The sequence below is a fragment of the Phoenix dactylifera genome, chromosome 7 (genome assembly GCF_051530095.1).
Source record: "Phoenix dactylifera cultivar Ajwa chromosome 7, Ajwa_hap1_PhDact_Kaust_v1.1, whole genome shotgun sequence".
NCBI classification, from domain to species: Eukaryota; Viridiplantae; Streptophyta; class Magnoliopsida; order Arecales; family Arecaceae; genus Phoenix; species Phoenix dactylifera.
In genome coordinates, this window is record NC_143196.1 from 12,546,915 (window position 1) to 12,571,953 (window position 25,039).

Below are 25,039 nucleotides of genomic sequence, written 5' to 3' on the forward strand. Positions count from 1 at the left end.
AAAAATGTTCAGTTCTAAGGTCATGTTACCAAAAGAAAGCTTCATGATGCCATTCCTACAATTAATCAATGCATTAGAAGTTGCAAGGAATGGACGTCCTAAAATGACCGGAATCTGAGACTATGAGTTCGAAGCTGGATGTGTGTCCAATACGATAAAATCGACAGGAAAGTAGAACTTGTCTACTTGGACTAATACATCCTCGACAATCCCCCTTGGAATTTTAACTGACCTGTCAGTTAATTGCAAAGTGACGGAGGTTGGCTTCAACTCATCTAAACCAAGTTGCTCATATACAGAATATGGCAACAAATTCACACTTGCCCCTAAATCTAACAATGCTCGCTCTATCCTAAAGTCGCCTATGATGCATGAAATGGTTGGGCAACCTGGATCTTTATATTTAGGGAGAATGTTGTGCTGCAAAATAGCACTCACATTTTCAGTTAAAAATGCCTTCTTCTTAACATTTAATTGGCGTTTGATAGTACACAAGTCCTTCAAAAATTTGGCATATGAGGGTACTTGTTTGATTGCATCAAAAAGAGGTATGTTGATCTTTACTTGTTTAAAAAGCTCAAGAATTTCAGAATTAGATTCGAGCTTTTGCAACGGCTTTAACCGTTGTGGAAAAGGTGGAGGAAAAGGACATTCAACTTTCTTAGTAGAAGTTGGGACCTCAACTTCTTCTTTGTCCCTTTCATCAACTTTGGGAGCATCAGAATTAGAAGTGACCTGCGGTCTCAATGGGACGGTTTGATCAATGACTTTCCCATTACGCAAAGTCATGATGCTCTTTGCATGCTCTGTATGCGAACTAAAAGGAGCTATATTATTACTACCGTGCACTTGTGGGTTAGGTTGGGATTGAGCTGGAAGCTTACCCTTCTCTTGGATACTTAGGACGGTAGTCAACATTGACAATTGGTTCCTTATGTCTTCAAAATTTCGAGTATTTTGAGCATTGATATTAGCTTGACCTTGTAGAAAAGTTTGTATGGATTGCAAGGTATCCTCGATATTTGGCTTTTGAGAAGGTGATGGTGCATAAGTAGAATGTGCAGGTGGAGGAGCTGAATGGTGTGACTGTTGAGGATGATCATTTCTCCACCTAAAGTTTGGATGATTCTTCCAACCAGGGTTATAGGTATTCGAGTATGGATCGTTATAAGGCTTTTGGTAGGAGTTCATAGCATTTGCTTGATCGTGCAAGACTTCCTTGAATGCCGGTATGGTGGGGCAATCTGTAGTGGTATGACCCGACATATCGCAGATACTACAACACTCGTTTCTAAGCTCTATAGTCTTGACAGGCTCAACCTTCCTAAGCTCAATTTCTTCTACCTTCCTAGTGAGGGCTGCCATTTTAGCATGAAGATCATCCTCAGTTCTGAGGTTGTAAAGGCCTCCCTGTACAGAGCTAGTAGGCTTAGGCAAAGACTTGTTGTTTCAATCCCCGTTATCCCAAAGTTGGGCAGTCTCAGCAAGGGAATCCAAATACTCCCATGCCTCATCAGGTTGTTTTTCTAAGAATCTACCATTGCACATGGTCTCTACAAACTGTTTCAACTGTGGAGATAAACCTTCATAAAAGAAGCTAATGGTTCTCCAAGTTTCGAATCCGTGATGAGGGCATGAGAGAAGAAGGTCTTTAAATCTTTTCCAACATTCATAAAATGTTTCATTATCTTTTTGTTGGAAATTGCTGATATGTCTTTTCAAAAAGTTGGTCCTTTGTGTGGGGAAGAACTTCTTCAAAAATTCTCTCTGCATATTGTTGCTGGTGGTCCAAACGGAGAACGATTGGCACAGCGGTGTGAACGGGGTTCCCTTTGAGTTGCTTTGGTTGCGCTCCGCCCTCCGCCGTGAAACCTGCAAGCAAGCCTCGCACCACCACCGGGGTAGTGGGGGCCCTCCGACGATCAAGTCAGAGGAGATCGAAGGAGAAGGAGAAGGAGAAGGTAGCAGGTGAGATGATACTCTGGAAGATATATCTTACCCTCCCCCTTCCCCCCCAGCCTCATATATATCAGGCTGGGGGGTTTTTCCGGGGATTCGTCATCGTGTGGCACGATGGGGCTGCCACTGACATGGCCGTTACAGGGCGTCGTGGGGCAGCGCTGGGTACAGCCATGGCAGGGCATAGTGGAGCTCCGCTTTGTACGGCTGTTACAGGGGATCGTGGGGCAGCGCCGGATACGGCCGTTGCAGGGAGTAGTGGAGCAGGGGGCCGCGGCGTGCCTCAGAGGAACAGTCTGTTGTTGTCGAGAGATTGCCGACTCGGGGTCGGATTGCTGGATCAAGGGGCAGCCGACTCGGGGTCGGGCTGCAGAGCCGAAGATATCCGACCCGAGGTCGGATTGCTGGATCAAGGGGCAGCCGACTCGGGGTCGGGCTGCGGAGCCGAAGATATCCGACCCGAGGTCGGATTGCTGGATCAAGGGGCAGCCGTAGTCTTCCTGGGCGCGCGTGCCGGTCACGTGGGGCATGGTGGCTAAGTTCCCCCGTAACAGTAGCCCCCCACTTCCAAGCCTGGAACCAGGAGGGGAACGGGTGAAGGGAGTGATGCTTCGAGATTGCCGCCATCCCTCGGAAAGGCGCGCGCGCTCCGAGCTCCCCGCCCCCTTTTTTTTTATGGCGTATGGCGGTTGTCGCTGATCTGGCGGTCTGCGGATTTCGGCGGACATCCTTCCTCTTTTTAACTCTTGGTAGCGTCTCGCCGACTCCTGACTCTTGAAGTTCCTCCGGCACTAGGCCAGGCATCCGAGGGTTAGGCCTCAAGAGATCCTTCTGGCGCTAGGCCAGGCATCCGAGGGTTAGGCCTCAGGAAATTCTTCCGGCGCTAGGCCAGGCATCCGAGGGTTAGGCCTCAGGAAATTCTTCCGGCGCTAGGCCAGGCATCCGAGGGTTAGGCTTCAGAAAATTCTTCCGGCGCTAGGCCAGGCATCCGAGGGTTAGGCCTCAGGAAATTCTTCCGGCGCTAGGCCAGGCATCCGAGGGTTAGGCCTCAGGAAATTCTTCCAGCGCTAGGCCAGGCATCCGAGGGTTAGGCCTCAGGAAATTCTTCCGGCGCTAGGCCAGGCATCCGAGGGTTTGGCCTCAGAAAATTCTTCCGGCGCTAGGCCAGGCATCCGAGGGTTAGGCCTCAGAAAATTCTTCCGGCGCTAGGCCAGGCATCCGAGGGTTAGGCCTCAGAAAATTCTTCTGGTGCTAGGCCAGGCATCCGAGGGTTAGGCCTCAGGAAATTCTTCCGGCGCTAGGCCAGGCATCCGAGGGTTAGGCCTCAGGAAATTCTTCCGGCGCTAGGCGGAAGAAATTCCACTCATTGGTCGGCCAAGGCTGGCGCAAGCCGAGGCGACCGGTCGGGGCTTCAGGTTAGTCTGCTCCCGGGATGATCATCGGGTTTACCTGGCATCCGAGGACTGAGCCTTGGAGAATTCTGCTCGTTGGTCGGCCAAGGCTGGCGCAAGCCGAGGCGACCGGTCGGGGCTTCAGGCTAGTCTGCTCCCGGGATGATCATCGGGTTAGCCTGGCATCCGAGGGCCGAGCCTCGGGGAATTCCGCTCGTTGGTCGGCCAAGGCTGGCGCAAGCCGAGGCGACCGGTCGGGGCTTCAGGCTAGTCTGCTCCCGGGATGATCATCGGATTAGCCTGGCATCCGAGGACTGAGCCTTGGGGAATTCCGCTCGTTGGTCGGCCAAGGCTGGCGCAAGCCGAGGCGACCGGTCGGGGCTTCAGGCTAGTCTGCTCCCGGGATGATCATCGGGTTAGCCTGGCATCCGAGGGCCGAGCATCGGGGAATTCCGCTCGTTGGTTGGCCAAGGCTGGCGCAAGCCGAGGCGACCGGTCGGGGCTTCAGGCTAGTCTGCTCCCGGGATGATCATCGGGTTAGCCTGGCATCCGAGGGCCGAGCCTCGGGAAATTCCGCTCGTTGGTCGGCCAAGGCTGGCGCAAGCCGAGGCGACCGGTCGGGGCTTCAGGCTAGTCTGCTTCCGAGATGATCATCGGGTTAGCCTGGCATCCGAGGGCCGAGCCTCGGAGAATTCCGCTCGTTGGTCGGCCAAGGCTGGTGTAAGCCGAGGCGACCGGTCGGGGCTTCAGGCTAGTCTGCTCCCGGGATGATCATCGGGTTAGCCTGGCATCCGAGGGCCGAGCCTCGGAAAATTCCGCTCGTTGGTCGGCCAAGGCTGGCGCAAGCCGAGGCGACCGGTCGGGGCTTCAGGCTAGTCTGCTCCCGGGATGATCATCGGGTTAGCCTGGCATCCGAGGACCGAGCCTCGGGGAATTTCGCTCGTTGGTCGGCCAAGGCTGGCGCAAGCCGAGGCGACCGGTCGGGGCTTCAGGCTAGTCTGCTCCCGGAATGATCATTGGGTTAGCCTGGCATCCGAGGGCCGAGCCTCGGGGAATTCCGCTCGTTGGTCGGCCAAGGCTGGCGCAAGCCGAGGCGACCGGTCGAGGCTTCAGGCTAGTCTGCTCCCGGGATGATCATCGGGTTAGCCTGGCATCCGAGGGCCGAGCCTCAGGAAATTCCGCTCGTTGGCCACGCGCCTGTCGCTTGCCGCTCGACGGGGTTTCTCCGTGGCCAGCTGCGATCGTATTTCTCCTCCTCTCGACGCGTCGCCTGGGGAACACCAGATGGGTATTAAATGCTAATTGAGGCGTTACCTGGAAAATCAGATCGCCAATTGCTGCTTGCAAGGAGTGTCAGTTAAGCGGCCGCGATACGCGCGTTCTTCGAGGCGGATGCGTCCTGGGCGCGAGCGGAGATACGTGGGCCGTGGGATACACACCACCCGGAGTGTCCTGCATGAAGAATGCAATTAAGGAGAACGACGCTTAGGAGATCGTGGGAGGATGCGCCTCGAGAGCTGGAACGGCTCCGGATTCGATGCGCCCGCATTTATTGGAGCCACCCGCATCGGAACGACCGGGGGGCCACAGTTTGGCTATAAATATAAGTGTAGGTGCGGTGGAGCCTGCCAAGCCGGAGCTGTTCAGGTTGCCATGGATCGTGGACCTCCTCGCCGGTGCGTGGCTGGGAAGCCCCTGCCGGAAGAACGGGAGGTGCGCCCCTCGCGACTTCCGCCAACTAGCCGTTTCATCTGGGATCAACGGGAAGATTCTCCCTGGTGGAACTCCGCCCTAGGCGTTTCATCCGGGATCACATCCCCCCTCTTTTCCGTCCCACCTCCCGATTGAGCTTTGCGCCAGACGCTTCATCCGGGATCGCGCCTCCTCGCGCTCTTCTCCCTTGTATTCCTTCCCTCCCCTTCTCTTGGGGAGGGCCGGAATATCCTTTGGAGGTGGCGTTCCTCTAGGAGCAGTGTGAACTCCTTCTTCGTCCACTTCTTCTTCGTCCGCGCTGGCTCTTCGTCTTTTGCGTGAGGCGTCGATGGCGCCTCCGGGGAGAAGCACCCACGCCCGGTGGGATTGCAGCTGCTTCGGATGGAGGGTTCGGGATCCCGGATCTTCAACTCTACGGAGTCCCCACCTCTTCCTTACTTTCTTTACTCCCCAATCCCCCTCTGGGAATTCTTTGTAATCACACGAACACGCCATTGTGACCAGGAATTATTGAAATGAAAAGGACTATACATTTTTTGAACTGTCTTTCTGGCTTTGTCTTTCTACTGGTAATACGCCCGCAGGTTAACGGAATTCCAGCTCCTCGGAATTTCTCGACCATCTAGGGCCTCCAGCTGGTAGGAGCCAGGTCGGTTTACCCAGCGAACCCTATACGGGCCTTCCCAATTTGGCGCCAGCTTCCCACCTTCCGCGGGTTGAGATGCTTTGGCTCGCCTTAGCACCAGATCTCCGATTCTGAAAAGTTTCGGTCGGACCTTGGAGTTATAATATCGGGCCACCCTCCGCTGATACATCGCCATCCGAACCTGCACCATTTCTCTTGCTTCCTCCAAGAGGTCCAGGTTCCCTCGGAGTTGCTCCGAATTGGCCTCGGGTCGGTGCGCGGCCACCCGGGGCGAGGGGAGTCCGAGCTCCACGGGAACAACCGCTTCCGTGCCATAGGTTAGGCTGAAAGGTGTCTCCCCGGTAGGGGTCCGATGCGTGGTCCGATACGCCAAAAGGACATTCTCGAGTTCTTCGACCCAAGCTTGCCCCGTCCGACCGATTCGCGCCTTAATTCCTTGGAGGATTGTCCGATTTGTGACCTCGGCCTCACCGTTGGTTTGGGGATGCGACACAGATGTGAACCGATGCTCGATCCCGAACTCCTCGCAGAAGTCACGGAAATGCTTGTTGTCGAACTGTCGACCATTATCCGAGATGAGGACTCGGGGTACCCCAAATCGGACAATGATGTTTTTCTTCACGAACTTCCGGACTTGCGCCTCCGTGATAGTGGCCAGCGGCTCTGTCTCCACCCACTTGGTGAAGTAGTCGATTGCAACAATCAAGAATTTCCGCTGGGCTGAAGCGACGGGGAATGGTCCGAGGATATCCATTCCCCACTGTGCGAAGGGCCAGGGTGCGGTGATTGGTGCCAAGGGGACAGAAAGGACTCTCTGGACGTTGGCGTGGCGCTGGCAGGCGTCGCATTTCCGTACATGATCCTTTGAGTCCTCCAACAAGGTAGGCCAATAATAGCCTTGCCTCATGATCTTGTGCGCCAAGGACCTAGCCCCCAAGTGCGATCCGCAAACACCCTCGTGGACTTCGCCGAGGACGTAGGCCGCCTCCGAGGGACGGAGGCACCTTAAGAGGGGGGCGGTAAACGAGGTCCGATACAGCCTCCCTTCATAGAGTACGTAGTGGGCGGACTTCTTGACAAGTCGCCGAGCTTGATCTTCGTCTTCAGGGAGGATCCCTTCGGCGAGGTAGGCGACGAGCGGGTCCATCCAAGACGGCTCCGGATCAATCGCCATCACCGCTCCAGCCTCGCCGATGCTCGGGGCCTCCAGGGTCTCCAGGTAGATTGCCCTCGACAAGTTGTGCGCCTCTGCGCTCACCAAGCGGGACAACCTGTCGGCCCTAGCATTTTCGCTTCTGGGGACCTGCTGGATGTCGACACTGCCGAGATCGGGAATGAGTGCTTGCACCTTCCGGACGTAGTTCTGCATGGTCGGGCTCCGGGCCTCGAACTCCCCACGGACCTGCCCGACCACCAGCTGGGAGTCGGTGAAGACCTTCAAACGCCGGATGCCGAGCTCCCTGGTGAGTTTAAGTCCCGTGACTAGGGCCTCGTACTCCGCCTCGTTGTTGGTCACTGGAAATCCAAATCTCAAGGCATACTCGGCTATCACTCCATCAGGACTGGTAAGGACCAGCCCGGCTCCTCCACCCTCGGGGTTCGACGACCCATCGATGTGAAGCGTCCAGGTCGGGAGGTCGAGGCTGGGCGTTTCTGGCGGTCTAGGTTCCGCCTCCTGCACCGTGCACTCAGCGAGGAAATCCGCGAGTACCTGGGCCTTGATGGCGGGTCGAGGCTGGTAGCGGATGTCGAACTCACCGAGTTCTATTGCCCACTTCACCAGCCGTCCCGCATTCTCGGGGTTGCTGAGGATCTTGGATGGCCTTGATTTTGTCCGGGTTGGCTTCGATACCCCGCTGGTTGACAATGAAACCGAGGAACCTCCCGGCCGAGGCGCCGAAGGCGCACTTCGCTGGGTTCAGCTTCATGCGAAACTTCCGCAAGGTGGTGAAAGTCTCCTCCAAATCCGCGATGTGCTGGTCTGCATGGCGGCTCTTCACCAGCATATCGTCCACGTACACCTCCATGTTCCGGCCGATTTGCTCTTTGAAGATTTTGTTGACGAGGCGCTGGTAAGTGGCGCCAGCATTCTTCAGACCGAAGGGCATTACCTTGTAGCAGTACAGCCCCCGGTCTGTTATAAAGGCATTTTTCTCCTCGTCCTGTGGGGCCATCATTATCTGGTTGTAACCGGAGAAGGCGTCCATGAAAGACAGCAGCTGATATCCGGAAGTCGCGTCGACCAGTTGGTCTATTCGCGGAAGCGGGAAGCTATCCTTAGGGCACGCCTTGTTCATAGTTTGCCATAGTGAGGGAGATCACCATGGCGTCATCGTGGGGAGTCTGAACCCCCTTTACATCCTCATCAGAAAAGGTGATTACATTGCCGTCCCTCTGCCTCTTTACGACGGCCGTCCCTGACGCTTCCGTCGAGCCCCCTGCGTTCCTCACGGGCCGAGAGCAGCCCCCAGTGATAGTGTGGATCACGCCCGCAACGGGTCGATTCTGCTCCCGAGGCTCCGGAGGAGCCGGGTCGGCCGGACGCGGGTCTGCGGGGGGACGTCGGTCGCTCACATATCGACCGAGACGCCCCCGACGGATGAGAGCCTCGATCTCGTCCCGAAGCTGGAAGCAGTCCTCCGTGTCGTGGCCGTGGTCTCGGTGGTACTCACAGTACGCCCGGGAGGGCCTCTTTCCAGGGATCCTCTGCATCTGTCTCGGGGCCGGGAGGTCCTCCCGCCCCTTGATCTCCATAAGGATCTGGGCCCGGGGAGTCAGGAGAGGGGTGTACCGGTTGAAACGTCGGGGCGGAGAACGAGGGCGTGGGGCGCCGTGGTTCTTCGCCGGCGACGGGCTTCTGCGCCGACGCTGGGGCGTCGGGCTCCTCCTCTGGTGTGCCTCTTTCCGCCTTTTCTTCCCAAGCTTTGGAGGGATCTCGGCGGCCTCCTTGCTCTGGTGGGCGGCCGCCTCCTCGGCGTCCGCATACTGGTTCGCCCGGGACAACAGCTCTGGGAAGCTCCGCGGCAGGCGTTTGTCCAGGGAGAAGGTGAGTCTGCCCTTCCGGAAGCCACGCTTCAGGGCTGAAAGAGCTACCTCCTGACTCAGGTTCCGGACCTCCAGCGTAGCCCTGTTGAAGCGGGTAAGATAATCCCGCAGGCTTTCTCCCTCGTTTTGCCGGACGTCAAAGAGGGAGTCGGAGACCAGTCGCCGCCGGCTACTGACGGCGAAATGAGTGATGAAGAGGCGAGTGAACTGGTCGAAAGACCGGATTGAGTCAGCCTCCAGCCCGGCGAACCACGCCCTCGCCGGGCCACGGAGGGTTGCCGGGAAGGCCTTGCAGAGAAGGGGATCTGATGCTCCGTGGAGGAGCATAAGGGTCCTGAAACTCTCGACGTGATCCCGCGGGTCTGCCGCCCCGTCATAGGGCTCGATCGCCGGCATTTTGAACCCCGGGGGATTCGGGGTCCGCAGGATCCTCGAGGCAAGCGCCGGCTGGGAGGAGATCTCTAAGTCGGCGAAGAGATCTTTGGAATGGCCCTTCAGGACCTGGAGTTGTCGGTGGAGATCGTCCACCCGCCGATCCAGGGAGCGCGACCGGTGGGTGGGAGACAAGGAGAGGCGAGTGGGGGACCGACTGGAGCGCGGGTTCCTCGAGGACTGGGGGGTCTGGAAACGCGCCCGGGCCCGCCTCTCGTACCCCGCGCAGCTCCGATGGGAAGGTCCCGGCAGAATGGAGCGTGCTCGAGAATCCTCCTCGCGCTGGCGCTCCTCCCCATGGGAGAGGAAGGAGCGCGGGTTGAGGAGGACAGGCGAACGCTCAGGCAGCGGCGGCTCCTGAGCCCGCTGCGGCGCCCGGGACATCGCACCCTGCAGATTCTGCACCGCCTCTGCGAGGGTGCGAACCTGCTGGGTTAGCTGGTCAAACTGGGCGGCTTCGACCATCTGAATGGGCGGTGGGGCGGTGGAGTGTTGCTGAGAGCGTGTTGGAGATGCAGCGGCCTCCCGGCCAGTGGCGCGAAAGGCCCCGCGACCGGAAGCATTGGAAGCTCCACGACCATCTCGCCGTGCCATTACGATCGCTCTGAGATCCGGGCCCTCCTTCTAGCGCCAACTGTTGCTGGTGGTCCAAACCGAGAACGATTGGCACAGCGGTGTGAACGGGGTTCCCTTTGAGTTGCTTTGGTTGCGCTCCGCCCTCCGCCGTGAAACCTGCAAGCAAGCCTCGCACCACCACCGGGGTAGTGGGGGCCCTCCGACGATCAAGTCAGAGGAGATCGAAGGAGAAGGAGAAGGAGAAGGTAGCAGGTGAGATGATACTCTGGAAGATATATCTTACCCTCCCCCTTCCCCCCCAGCCTCATATATATCAGGCTGGGGGGTTTTTCCGGGGATTCGTCATCGTGTGGCACGATGGGGCTGCCACTGACATGGCCGTTACAGGGCGTCGTGGGGCAGCGCTGGGTACAGCCATGGCAGGGCATAGTGGAGCTCCGCTTTGTACGGCTGTTACAGGGGATCGTGGGGCAGCGCCGGATACGGCCGTTGCAGGGAGTAGTGGAGCAGGGGGCCGCGGCGTGCCTCAGAGGAACAGTCTGTTGTTGTCGAGAGATTGCCGACTCGGGGTCGGATTGCTGGATCAAGGGGCAGCCGACTCGGGGTCGGGCTGCGGAGCCGAAGATATCCGACCCGAGGTCGGATTGCTGGATCAAGGGGCAGCCGACTCGGGGTCGGGCTGCGGAGCCGAAGATATCCGACCCGAGGTCAGATTGCTGGATCAAGGGGCAGCCGTAGTCTTCCTGGGCGCGCGTGCCGGTCACGTGGGGCATGGTGGCTAAGTTCCCCCGTAACACATATCTTGCCAAGTTCTTATTGATCTAGGTCGCAACGAGTTTAGCCATATTTTGGCCTTATCATTTAGAGAGAAAGGAAACAATGTCAGCTTGAGGACATCCTCGGTGACGTTCGGCACTCTAAATGTAATGCTTAATTCTTCAAAATCTTTTAAATAAAGATACGGACTCTCGGACTCTAACCCATGGAACTTGGGCAGCAATTGAATTACCCCGGGTTTGATGTCAAAATGTCCTACATTATCAGGAAAAATTATGCATGAAGGCTGACAAGTCCTAGCCGGTTGTAGGTATTGTCTTAGGATCATAACATGGGGTTCACGTTCTCGATCGTGGTGGCTTCCCGCATCTTCATTTAAATCAGCCATCTCACAAGGTGTGAGATACTGCGAAGGAATTTCAAGGGTATGTCCTAAGGGATGATCTAAAGTTGTACAACTTAATCGACCGGTGTCGTCCCTATTCCACTTTAGCATGCAAAATATTTTCCTCTCTTTTTTTTTAAAAAAAAATAAATATAAGTACCAACTAAAGATACCCTAAAACGAAAATCTATTTACAATTAAACATGCAACAAAACATTACACCTCAATTTCTAATGTTTTTCTTAAATTTCTAGACAGCTCCTAACTGGTTTGAAGAGGGCACCTAGGCCTCCAATCCGGTCTAATGAACCGAGTTGACTAGGTAAGCTCCTAGGTAAGTGGAGGGGTCACGATGCGTTCGCAAAAGTTCCACTTAAAACGCACTTGCCTCGAACAGATGAACTGTCTTCCTTATAGGGACAAAGCTTGCCTAGACATCAACTAAGCCACAGAGCGAAATTGGTGCAACTTTCGGTGGTCTTCGTCCTATTGAACTCGAATGTCCTTAGGGGCCAACGTCTAGTTGATTTTAGTTAAACTTAGGATATTTATGCACTGGGATGATTTTTGGGCTAAAAACGAGTGATGAAATCCCGACCTTATCTTTTTAAATGGGTTCAGCCCTTAGAATATTTTATACTGATGCCTTATACTATATGCAACAATCAAGAGATTTTTTTTTTAATGTTTTATGACATGACATTAAATTTCATTGAATAGGTGATCAAGCAAATTATTTATTTATCTTTTTTTTTTAAATTTTATGAGTTGAAGTTTGAAATTTGAATTCTGAAATTTGAAATTTGAAATTTGAAATTTTAGGTTTTTCTCTCTCTTTTTTTTTAATTTTTGAATAATCACCCTTGATCTTTTCTTAAAGTTTTTTTTTTTAAAATTTTCAATTAGCAACAAGGGTTAATGAGATATGATAACAATAAAATTCTGATTCTAAAAAAAAAATAAATGCAGAAAATTCAAAATAGAAAGCAACAAGGTTTCGTATTAATCTAATGGTCTTAAAAGTCTCATAATGTCAATCAGACCGTTCAGATTATTGAAAAATGTGTCTTGCACCAGCTGACCAAATTTGAGTTCAATCAGACGGCTATTTTCTATGATATCAGAGTTTGATGCAAACTGTGTAGGAAATTAAAAATAGTAGTAAAGATTTATTTTTTTTTTCAAAAGAAAAATACTAACTATTAAGATAAAAATGAAATCTAAAATTATACTAATAACTCAGCCGTTTTCCAGCAACGGCGCCAAAAACTTGGTGCAAAAATAAAACTGTTCTCCCAAGTGTAGGAGAATCGCACAAGTAGTATAACTCAGAAGTCCGAGGTCGATTCCTCAGGGAACGATCTATAGATTATTAGCATAATTTTTAGATGTGATTTTTAGTTGATCTTCAAAAATTAAAAGCAGAGAATAATAGATAATTAAACAACGTTCAAGAATATAGAGAAAGCTAGGGATCTGGATTCCCCCTTGATAATGTAATTTTCAACAATTAAATTTTTGCGATTCTTGATTAAGGATTAATTAGATAGAATAGTTCTAAGCATGGAATATATACTTTGAAAACATGAATTCAACATTCAAGTATTTATCGTGCCGGTTACGTCTACGATAAATCAAAAATCGAAACAATCCATGCATCAATAAATATAAACCGTACAAGATCTATCTAACAAATAAGTATGCAAGAACCAAGAGCATATAATAGATGTAAATCAAAGAAAATAATCGTTCAGAATTTTACTTGAAGAAAGCAAACTATCAAGGGTTCTTCCACGCCCTTGACCAAAGGTGTTAGCGTCCCATTACAAAAGCACTAGCCTTTCCCTCTCTTATTCCCCTTTTTTTTTCTTTTTCTTTTCGGAAACAGGGCATACCCTGTTTCCTTCTTCTCTTTTTTTTTTGTTTGAAAACTCTGCAGCAGCCCGACGCCCCCCTGTTCTTCTTCTTCGATGGCCCCCCACCCCTTTTCTCCTCTTCAACCGAGAGATATATAGATCGCATCCCCCCTCAGCGCACGCAGTGGAGATGGGTAGACCGGAATCAATTTCGGACGTTGATCGCGAGATATTGATGAAGGAGGACTGAATGCGGGGGGTGCTTCGCGCGATCGGCGGGCGGATCGGAAGGAATGGACGCGTGAGGCGGGCGGAAGAGGAGCAGATCACGGATGCAGAGGTGATCGCGGGGGCCTCACGGATGCTATGGAGACGGGATGCTAGGATCTGTGACATGGAGGGTGAGACGCGTGAGGCTCGAGGAGGAGGCGGACGCTGGGATTGTGCACGGGAGCTGGTCACGGGCTGCTGGGAGGCGCTGATCTCGGCTGGAATGCAGTGAAGACGGGGTGGCTGGGACGGGCTGATGCGGAAACGGGATAGTGTAAGCGGGAGTCGTGGCTCGGATGTGCGAGAACCGGGAAGAGGTGCCGAGCTGGGAATTTTCACGGGTTCGGGTGGAAGAAGGAGCTGATCGCGGAAGGAGGAGGCTTTGATCACGGTTGGACATTGGAGGAAGCTGGGATGAGTTGGAATGTGGACGGTGAAATGGAAAACAACTTATGCTGGCGCTTGGGATGATGCTGATTTGGAATCATAAAGTCAATTGACTGCAGATGGCTGGGAGCTTGGAGGAAGCTGGGAGATCCAATTGCAGATCTTCTTGGCTTGATGAATCTAAGCCCTTGGATGTTTCATTACGCATTGCCTCCAGATGGCTGCCATGTGTCCCTCGGGTGCAAGTGTGCTTGACCAGGTTCAATTCTGTTCCAGTGTAATTAGGCTTGAAGTCAACCAAATGCACATTTAAACTCTGATTTACGATAATCTGTGCCAAATAAAATATAAAATTAATGCAGCCCTTTCATCATTATTTGTTAGCAATAATATTAATTTAAGCAACGTGTATAACGCACTTTTGTGTTCTCATCATGAGCTTCATCCACATCCATTCCGCGCTTATCCTCTTATCCTCTTCTTCAAAACAGAGCCAGCTCAATCCCATCTTCTCCGTGATTCTCTTCCTCCTTAAATCCTTACCTCCCATGTCCAAAGAACAGGTTCTTCTCTTCCGGCTTGATCTCATGAAATCCCCAACGTCCCAGCATCCTCATCCTCTTCCCATCGTGTCTTCACAATAGTCTTCACTTCCAGCCGTTCCCTCCATCTTCACGGGATAAACTCAAATCCCATCCCCCAGCTCATCCCGCCTTCATCCCTTTCAGCATCCATCAAGTCCCAACGTCCGCAAATCCCTCCTCAACTTCATCTTCCCTTCCGTCCGCATGAACCCAGCAACCGCATTCATCCCATGATGCGACTTCATCCTCCCGAACCTCACGGACCAGCAAACACGGCATCCAAAGATCTCCTCCCAGCCGAATGAAAGCTTATCCCATGATCCTTTTCTTCCGGATTCGTTTCATCCATATCCACGCTCACAAATCCAGCTTTGCTTTCTTATCTGAATCCCCTGTTCCCACCGAACTCAGGATCCAATCTTAACTCCCAGCATCTACGAATTCCTCTGTTCTGGAATCACTACCAGCCGAATCCCATGATCTTTGCTCCCGCATCTTGCTCATCTCCCCTACTTCCGAATCTCCAGATTTCTTCCCAGCTGCCAGCCATCTCAGCTTCATCTCTTCCAAATCCCGAATGTTCTTCCTCACATCACGAGTCGGCCACGTCCTAAATCTTCCCCTATTTCGGAACAACATCCTCCCAGCCGAATCTAGCATCCTCATCCTCTCCTCATCTATGGATTCACCCCAGATCCCAGCCTACCCACTACTTCCGAACCAACCAATGTTCCTGATTAATCCCAGCATCCGCGATTCAAGGATCAAAAGATATCGACTCTATCCCGCAGCTATTGATCCATCTTTATCTCAACTTGGAACAGGGGAGAGAGGGGGAGGTATGCAGTCTATAAAAGGCTCTTCATGGAAACCAGAGGGGGCATTCTTCGGATGAAAGGATCAGCAAACTTCTCCCTATAGCCGAGTTTTCAAGGAAGTCAGAAGGAGGGAGAAGACGGAGAGAAGAAGGAGGTAGCCGTGATGGGAGTCAGAGTCCTCTGCGCTACTGCTATCGTCCACAACTATATGGAAGGCTGATCTCCTCTCTAGGGCTGGATGCAGCCCTAACAAAGGGCCAAGGATTTTGTATTTTTGATTTCTATTCTTGGAGTTGTATAAACTTTATTTTGCTCCTAATGAATATTTTATTTCATCTCATATTTAATTTCTGTGATTTTAAGTATGACGTTTATACAACTGTTCTTCATGATCACTGAGTAAGTATAAAAGATCACCCATGCTTAGGGAAGATGCAGTGTCTTGCCGCATTAGTTTAGGGTAGACATTTCATGAAGATGGATGTTCCTAAATTACTTTTGTGAAATTTTATTTGAATGCTTATAGGGCTTGTAGTCAATTTGCATGTTAATCCAAGAACGAATTAAAATACAAATAACCCTTGTTCCGATGTTAGTGTTGAATTCCTTGCCCTAGGTTCCCCCAAACTGATATCATTTTCATTGCATTTTTTTATTAAATTTCTTAGTTTAATTTTCTTCACAAACTTTTTTTTAAATTTTTTTTAAAAAAATAACTGTACCCCAATTCCTGTGGATCGATACCCGTAATCACTATTCTACTAGATACATGCTATTGCGTGGTCTTTAAAGTTGACTATCAAATTCTATCCATACTCTTTCTTTCTTGAGGAGTTGTCAGACAATCCTTCTTAGATAGGTTAATTCCATGGCCGATCGGAAGATAGCCTTTCTTGAAATTAATCATACTGAACCTCTTTAGTATAGTATCAATGTATGTGGATTGGGATAATTCAATCAATCTTTTAAATCTATCTCTATAGATCTTCATCCCTAGGATGTAAGATGCTTCTCCCAAATCCTTCATGGCAAATTGAGATGATAGCCAAACCTTTATTTCTTGTAATGCAGAAATGTCATTTTCGATTAGAAGAATGTCATCCACATACAAAACAAGAAATATAATAACTGAACCATTTGCCCATTTATAAATGCAAGGTTTCTCTTCATTCTTAATGAAGCCATACGATTTGATCACCTTATCAAATCGTATATTCCAACTCCGTGAAGCTTGCTTTAATCCATAAATGGATTTTTGAAGCTTGCACACTTTAGACTCATCTGCAAATATAAAACCTTCAGGATGCATCATATACATCTCCTCTTCTAAATTTTTATTTAGAAAAGCGGTCTTTATATCCATTTGCTAGATTTCATAATCTAAATGTGCTGCTATCGCAAGCACAATCCGAATGGACTTGAGCATTGCCACAGGAGAAAACGTCTCATCATAGTCAATACCATAACATTGATGATATTCCTTGGCAACCAGACGGGCTTTATAGGCCTCAACCTGACCGTCTGCTCCCCATTTTCTTTTGAAAATCCACTTACACCCTATGGGTTTAATTCCTTCAGGTGGATCAACTAATGTCGATACATCATTGACCTTCATGGATTCCATTTCGGATTGCATGGCTCCTAGCCATTTATCAGAGTCATACCTCTGCATTGCATCCATATATGTGATCGGATCCTCATCGTTTTCATCAAGCTCGACCGGATCCCCATCCCAGACCAAGAAATCATAGTATCTGTTCGGCTGACGTGGTACTCTACCTGATCGCCTTAATGGTGCATCTAAGATGGGTTCTGAATCTGATCTAATCAAATCTGACTCAACTGGTTCAGTAGATGGTGTCGGATCTTTTACATGTTGAACTTTTCTAAGCTCAACATTAGAGCTATTTGTTCTTTCACTAAGAAATTCCTTCTCTAAGAAAATAGCTCTATTGCTTACGAACAACTTTTGTTCTTCAGCAAAGTAGAAGTAATATCCTTTAGTTTCTTTAGGGTAACCAACAAAGAAACTTTTGTCAGACTTGGGTTCAAGTTTGTCTGTCTTCAAACATTTGACGTACGCCGGATACCCCCAAACCCTAAGGTGAGAGAGCATCAGCTTATGTCCAGTCCACATCTCATGTGGTGTTTTATTTATAGACTTACTTGGAACCTTATTAAGAATGTAACAAGCTGACTTAAGTGCATATCTGCAAAAAGATATGGGCAGACTTGCAAACCCCATCATGGATCGAACCATATCTAATAGGGTTTGATTTCTTCTTTCTGATACACCGTTATACTATGATGTACCAGGAGGAATCCATTGGGAGAGAATCCCATTCTCTTCTAGATATGTCAAAAACTCATTGGAAAGGTATTCGCCTCCTCGATCTGATCGAAGAGTTTTAATACTCTTTCCAGTTTGTTTTTCTACTTCATTACGATACAATTTAAACATTTCAAATGCTTCAGATTTATGTTTCATTAAATAGACATAACCATTCCTTGAAAGGTCGTCTGTGAATGTAATGAAATATGCATATCCACCTTTGGCATCTGTACTCATTGTTGCCCAAGGTGACAACCCAAGAGGGGGGGTGAATTGGGTTTTCTAAAAATTATGTTCCCTAATTTTTACTTTGAATAGAATGCAGCGGAATAATAAGATGTTATTTACTTAAGCTCTAGGCAATTACAAGTAAAGTAGTGGAAGATTAAGCTAGAGCAATTATACTATGGCTTTAGGGTGCAATTGATCTAACATTAACTTATAGTTGTATGATCAATTTTAATCTATGTGTATGGTAAGAATGGAGTGGAAGCTAAGCAAATCACTTATAACTCTATAGAAACAAATCTAGAGATATTACACAATCAAGCATGAATGGAAGGCATGAAATACAAGAGATAAAGCATCACAAACACAAAGATGTATAGTGGTTCGGTGCACCCCAGCACCTACATCCACTCCCCAAGACCTCTTGGGAATTTCACTATAATCCCTTAGATTACAGTCGGTTGTTTTACAAGCTCACAACCCAACTTGTTGTTTTGCGAGATCACAACGAACTCGGTCGGTTTTCACAGGCTCACCGACTAGAACCAACCGATTGTTTTCACGGGCTCACAATCCAACCCAGTTGGTTTTCCCAAAGGCTCACCAACCACAACCTTACAATGATTGTTTTCCGGGTTCACAATCAACCCGGTTGGTTTTCCCCAAAGGCTCACCAACCACAACCTTACAACGTTGGTTTTTCCCTTTGGCTCACCAACAAACCTTAACCCCTTGATTCAATCCCTTGATTGAATCAAGTTACAAGATATTAGAACAAGAGTTTAAATCAAATACAAGCTTCTCAAATAAGCAAATATAGCAAATGTAAATAAGTAAAGAAAAGAGAAGAAGCCCTCAAACTAATTTGTAGATGGAGGAACTCGGCTTCTTCTTCACTTGCCCCCTCTTCTGATTTTGCACGAAGTAGAGGATCTCCGAGGCAGCACACGGATGGAGAGGAAGCTTTGGGATTCACTTGGATGCTCTTCTTCTCTCTATTTTACTTTGAATGGCCCTTTTGTGCTTATGGAAGATTTTTCTTGTAATCTCTTTCAAATCTCTTCCCTAAATGTTTTCTCCCACTTCCATACCTTCTCCCCTAGCTCTTCTCTTGATTTTATAGCTTTAGAGGGAGTCCCAACAAAAATCTAGCCGTTAGAGACAAAAATAGAGCCGTTGGAATCAAGAAAAAACTAGCCGTTATGCCTCCCAGCGTGCTCGAGTCGACTCGGCTGAAGTAGGAGTCGACTCGGCTGAAACAGGAGTTGATCTGTGAATAGTAGTCTGCCGGCACTGTAGCTGGGAGTCGACTCCTGAAGTTGGGAGTCGACTCCTGAAGTTGGGAGTCGACTCGAGATCACTGTAGCGCAGAAAATCAACTCTCTGTCTTTTTGTTTGTTCTCAGTCGGAGTCGACTCGTAGAGTCCCGGAGTCGACTCGAGCACTGTGTTAGGTTTCCCAGTGCCCTAGGGCGCAGCGGAAGATATGGGATTATAAAATTTTCTTATAAAACCTATTATATGAAACCCTAATAAGCCAAGATCGCCTTAACAGTATAACCAAATAATGTAGAAAATATAATCTTGGTATAGAAGAATACCTATCACGCTATATCCAATATGTCTGAAGATGTCCTAAGGTGCCCAAATGTTCACCCTCCGATGTTGATCCACACAGGAATGGGTTCAAGACTCTAGCTCCACCAAAACTTGATTCTAATTGTTCAATCCTTCCAAAGGATTTAATTGGCTGATTTTTCTTCACTTCCTTCTTCCTTTCTACCTCTAAAACATTCACTAGCCTTTTTGTCCTAAAGAAGACCCTCTTGTCTTGGGTTAGGACAAAAGAGAGAGGCTTGTAAGAAAGAAGGGATAAGGGAGAGAGAAGGAGAGGCCTTTTTTTGGATGATCTTTAGAACCCCAAGGCACCTCCTTATTTATAAGAGATGGAGGGATGCATCATAAAGGGATGCATCCCATCCACACACCTCATCATGATGAGGCATGTGCCAAGAGATGCATCCCATCATGATGGGGTGCTAAGGAGAAGGGTGTATCAACTTCTTTCTCACATCTCCCTCTTAAATCCTGATGATCCAAGGGCCCAAATGCAGTGAACCAAAGCCAATGGTCCAGATCTAGGCGCCATCTAATGGTCCAGATCAGGGCATCATCATCCAGGGTGCCATCCAATGGTCCAGAAGCAAGATGCCATCACCGATGGTCCAGATTCAGGCGCTGAGCAACGGTCCAGATCTTTCATCCAGAGAGCCATCCAGTGGTCCAGATTCAGGCGCTGAGCAACGGTCCAGATCTTTCATCCAGAGAGCCATCCAGTGGTCCAGATTCAGGCGCTAACCAGTGGACCAGATCCTTCATCCAGGAAGCCATCCAATGGTCCAGATGAAGGCGCCAACCAGTGGACCAGATCCTTCATCTAGGAAGCGATCCAATGGTCCAGAAGTGAAGGCCCTATCAAACCCAATCCAATTGGGTTTAACCAACTTAAAGAAAACTTTAAACCTAATCAAATCAGGTCTAATTAAAGCCAAATGGGTTTCAACTCTTGGCTAACCCATATTAGGTCATGATCTAATCATATTAGATCAACCAAATCTAAGAATCATATTCGAATTTAATTTGAATCAGGAGCTAGGATTTGCAACACGTGCTAGCATGTTCATCTTGCAAACATGATCTAATCCAATTAGACCCTTGATCAATTCCCTTGTGTGTGACCCATTGGGTTCCTTATCTTAGCCAGCAGTAGGTGCAGGTGCAAGTTGACCTAACCTGATTAGAATACCTCTAATCCAATTTAGGTTCAATTTAGTGCTAAACCTGACTTAGCAATCAGAACCTTTCTGATGCTTTGATCTAATCAAACTCTTTGATCCGATCAACCCACAAGACATGATTGACGTCTAGCAACGTATCATGTCTACCCGGAAGATGAGGAATGTATTGGACAAATCCAAACATACCCTTCAGTGGCAAGTTACTGTACAATTCAATCCCTCAGTCATACTACATCCTGAATAAGTGCATGAGTATGGATCAATATCAAATTCAATCACTTATTCATGTCTCTCTCAATCTTTTATATGATAATTCAAACAATGAAACATTAGAAACTCTTTCTAATATTCATTTTGCTTTGATCAAAGGCTTCGTGAATCATCATAAGATTAGAGTAAGTAGGATGTTACCTTCTCTTACTAGAAGTGACTGATTCCTTGTTGACCTACTCACAACCTTCGTACAAAATCCACCATATCCAGAATACCCCGTACACAACGCAATGTCGTGAATGAGGGTAAACCAAAACATAGCTTCAAGTGCACAAGGTACCATGGTGATCTCAGATCTAAGGATCACTTGCACAACTCCCACTATGAGAACCATCTTTTGATAATTAAGTAAGAATCCATAAGATGTTCTCATGGCTGGTCATTTCAGTGAACTCATTCCTCTAATGAGCACCCACATCTTTGTATTAGTGTCTCACACAAGTGATTGTGAGATCAATCACCCTCTACATTGAGCATACATAAGATGTGCCAGTCTTTCCGGTAATATTGATCCCCGACTCAATATACCAATTTGACTGGGAATATTCTAAATTAGGATTTTAGGATTTTAGGTCTCACTGGTATGATCTCATCATAACCCTAAAACCAATGTCCTAATTTATGGGGTTCATCATCCAATAATAAAATAGATAAGCAGCAAATGATGAAACACAATGCCTTTATTGATATATATCGAGTGTCAAAGTACATGATTTGGAGGATTACAAAGAGAAACCCATCAAATGATTGGCTTATAGGGCATCTACTCTTTCAATCTCCCACTTGCACTAAAGCCAATCGCCCTTATATTTTAACCCCATACAATCGAGGTGACGATTGAATTGCTGCTGTGGTAGGGCTTTAGTAAATGGGTCTGCTATATTGTTCTTTGTGTCGACTCGTTCAATCTTGACGTCTTGTCTTTCGATTATCTCTCGAACAAGGTGGAAGCGTCTCAAAATGTGCTTGGATCTATGATGAGACCTTGGTTCCTTAGCCTGTGCAACTGCTCCAGTGTTATCGCAATAAACTGGGACTGGTCCGGCAATCTCAGGAACTACACCCAGCTCTGTGATGAACTTCTTCATCCAGACTGCTTCCTTAGCAGCTTCACTAACAGCTATGTATTCTGCCTCAGTAGTTGAGTCAGCTACAGTTTGCTGTTTGGAACTTTTCCAACTCACAGCTCCACCATTCAAAGTGAAGATATATCCAGAGATTGACTTGCTATCATCTGGATCAGATTGAAAGCTAGAATCTGAATAGCCTTCTAGTTTCAATTCTGATCCTCCATAAATCAGAAAAACATCTCTAGTCCTTCTCAAGTATTTGAGAATGCTTTTCACAATTTTCCAATGATCCTCCCCGGGATCTGCCTGAAATCTACTTACCATACCTAAGGCATAAGCTACATCAGGCCTGGTACATAACATAGCATACATGATCGACCCTACTGCTGAAGCATAGGGAATAGAACTCATTCTATTCCTCTCTTCAGATGTCTTAGGAGACATCTTCCTAGAGAGTTGTATGCCATGTCCTATGGGTAAGAAACCTTTCTTACTTCCATCCATGCTGAACCTCTTCAGCACATTATCAATGTACCTAGACTGGGACAAACCTAGCATCCTTTTAGATCTATCTCTATAGATCCTTATACCAAGTATATAGGATGCTTCACCCAAGTCTTTCATGGAAAATTTCTTTGATAACCAAGTCTTGACCGATTGCATCATTGGAACATCATTTCCAATGACCAATATATCGTCCACATATAATATCAAGAAGACAATAGCACTCCCATTAGTCTTCTTGTACACACAAGGTTCATCTATATTTTTAATGAAGCCAAACTCTTTGACTATCATATCAAAATGGATGTTCCAACTCCTAGATGCCTGCTTTAATCCATAAATGGATTTCTTAAGCCTACATACTTGATTTGCTCTCCCTTTTGAGACAAATCCCTCTGGCTGTGTCATATAAACCTCTTCCTCAAGGTGACCATTAAGAAAGGCGGTTTTGACATCCATCTGCCATATCTCATAATCATAGTATGCAGCTATAGCAAGGATAATCCGAATAGATTTGAGCATAGCTACTGGCGAAAAAGTTTCATCATAATCAATGCCTTGTTTTTGCCTGAAACCTTTTGCCACTAGCCTGGCCTTGTAGGTTTCTACTTGGCCATCAGCTCCTATCTTCTTCTTGTATACCCATTTGCACCCTATTGGAATCACTCCCTCAGGTGCATCAACCAAAGTCCACACTTGGTTTGTATACATAGAATCTATCTCGGATTTCATGGCGTCTAGCCATCTGTTAGAGTCCCTACTCTTGACAGCTTCCGAATAGGTCAGAGGGTCATCGTTATCAATGATGTGGGCTTCATCATTCTCAATGATAAATCCATACCTCTTAGGTGCATTTCGCACTCTTTCTAACCTTCGGAGAGGAGTAGTGTGTAGTGGTTGTACCTCTTCCATGGGTACATCTGGTTGAGGATTATTATGTGTCTCACCTTGTAGGTCTTGAACTTCATCAAGTTCAATTCTTCTATCCTTGCCTTTTTCTAAGAAAAACTCTTTTTCCAAGAAAGTGGCATGCCTAGCAACAAATACCTTTTGTTCGGTAGGATCATAGAAGATATATCCTAAACTGTCTTTAGGATAACCTACAAATATACATTTGTCCGATCTAGCACTTAGCTTATGTCCAAAATTTCTTTTGACATAAGCATGACAACCCCATATCTTAAGATACTTAAGATTAGGTTTCTTTCCTTTCCATATCTCATATGGAGTGCTAGATACAGACTTAGATGGTACTCTATTTAATACTAATGCAGCAGTTTCTAGGGCATGTCCCCAAAAGGAAATTGGAAGATTTGTGAAGCACATCATGGACCGTACCATATCTAATAAGGTACGATTCCTTCTTTCAGCTACACCATTTAATTGTGGCGTATATGGAGGTGTCCATTCAGAGAGTATACCCTTTAATTTAAGATAGTCTAAAAATTCACTAGAAAGGTATTCTCCTCCTCGATCAGATCGAAGGATTTTAATACACTTTCCAGTTTGTTTTTCGACCATACTTTGATACTCTTTAAATTTATCAAAGGCTTCGGATTTATGTTTCATTAGATACACAAAACCGAACCTTGATAAGTCATCAGTAAATGTGATGAAGTAAGAGTATCCATCTCTAGCTTGAGTTGACATAGGACCGCACACATCAGTGTGTACGAGTTCTAACAACTCACTTGCCCTTTCTCCATGTCCCGAGAATGGAGACTTGGTCATTTTACCCATAAGACAAGATTCACAAGTTCCTAATGATTCAAAATCATAAGGGTCAAAGAATTTATCTTTATACAACTTATGTAACCTTGTCTCACTAATATGACCTAATCGGTAATGCCAGAGGAGGGTATTATTAATATTTTCTCTTTTTCTTTTATTATCTTTGCCAATATGAAACATAACATTATTAAGACATAATACTAAAAGACCATTTTCCATAGTGCCATGACAATAATACTCATTAGATAAAGAAATAGAGCAACCATTGCTCTTTCCATTTATTTCGAATCCTTTCTTAAGCAACAAAGGAATTGAAATTACATTTCTAATGATTTTTGGCATAAAATAACAGTCTTCTAGCTTCAAGAACTTTCCGGAGGGTAGCTCCAGTATGTAGGTGCCAACAGCTTCAGCCTGGATGGATTCTCCTCCAGCGCCATATAGCTCGAAGTCACCTTTCTTCAGACTTCTAATTTTCTGCAGTCCATACAAAGATTTGCATATGTGAGAACCACAACCGGTATCCAATACCCATGAATTAGAATCAGAAGAACTTAATGTCATATTGGCATGTAATAAAAACATACCTTTTGATGCAACACTTGCATCAGGCTTCACACTTGCAAGAAAGCTCTTGCAGTTCCTTTTCCAATGCCCCGTCTTGCCACAGTGGAAACAGGTACCGGGTCCAGAGATTTTCTTTCCCTTCTTCTTTTTGATGCGACTCTTAGGGTTTAGTTTTTTCTTTGAACCCTTGTTGCCCGACTTCTTCTTTGAGCTCTCACCAACAAGAAGGATCGGACCCTTGTCCTTCTTGATGTGAGACTCTGCTGTTTTCAGCATATTTAGAAGCTCAGGCAGGGAGGAATTCAGTTTGTTCATGTGATAATTCACGACAAACTGCGAGAATGAGTCGGGTAGTGATTGCAGGATCAAATCCTGACTGAGCTCACTGTCCATAGCAAAACCAAGTTGACTTAATCGAGTGATTAAGTCTATAACCTTTAAACAGTGGTCTTGCACAGATGATCCCTCGATCATTCTAGCACGGAACAACTGTTTAGATATCTCATATCTAGCAGTTCTGCTCTGCTCACCATATAACTCCTTTAAGTTAAGGAGTATGGAGTGAGTATCCATGCTATCATGCTGCCTCTGCAATTCATTATTCATAGAAGCAAGCATGATACATTTGACAGTCAAACTATCATTTTTCCACATACGATATGTGGCCAATTCCTCCTCAGTTGCATCTTCCCCTGCTG

General features: G+C 47.6%; 1 non-coding gene across 1 annotated transcript; it reads left to right on the plus strand.

Annotated features, from left to right (window-relative positions):
- The first annotated feature begins 1,618 nt into the window (after positions 1-1,618).
- On the plus strand, positions 1,619-1,727 carry LOC120108443 (small nucleolar RNA R71). The gene has a single exon (XR_005509796.1). It is a non-coding gene; the product is annotated as a small nucleolar RNA R71 (small nucleolar RNA).
- The last annotated feature ends 23,312 nt before the right edge of the window (positions 1,728-25,039 follow it).